Genomic DNA, 299 nt, shown 5'->3' with positions numbered 1-299 from the left:
CTAGAAAACAATATTTACTCTGTCCTGTGATTTGTAAGCAACGGCTTAATAGCAGCTATCTTAGAAAAAGGATAATAATGATAAAGACTGAAAATGCGGGAGCTTAGGGCAGTGCAAGCACAAGAGCCTAGAATGCAACTAAGAGCCCCAGAATACTGCAACGCGGGGAACAGGTTTCCCTATCACAGAGGCCAGAACACGGAAAGCTGGGTCAGATTTAGAACTTGAGCTTTCAGCCCTTCACACAAGAACTGAAATAGGCTAATAGTTGCTTGACTGGTAGCAAGACAAACAGCTGA

This window comes from Falco rusticolus, chromosome 3 (genome assembly GCF_015220075.1).
Source record: "Falco rusticolus isolate bFalRus1 chromosome 3, bFalRus1.pri, whole genome shotgun sequence".
NCBI lineage: Eukaryota > Metazoa > Chordata > Aves > Falconiformes > Falconidae > Falco > Falco rusticolus.
The sequence above is the reverse complement of the archived record's forward strand: the minus strand, read 5'-3'. Positions refer to the sequence as shown.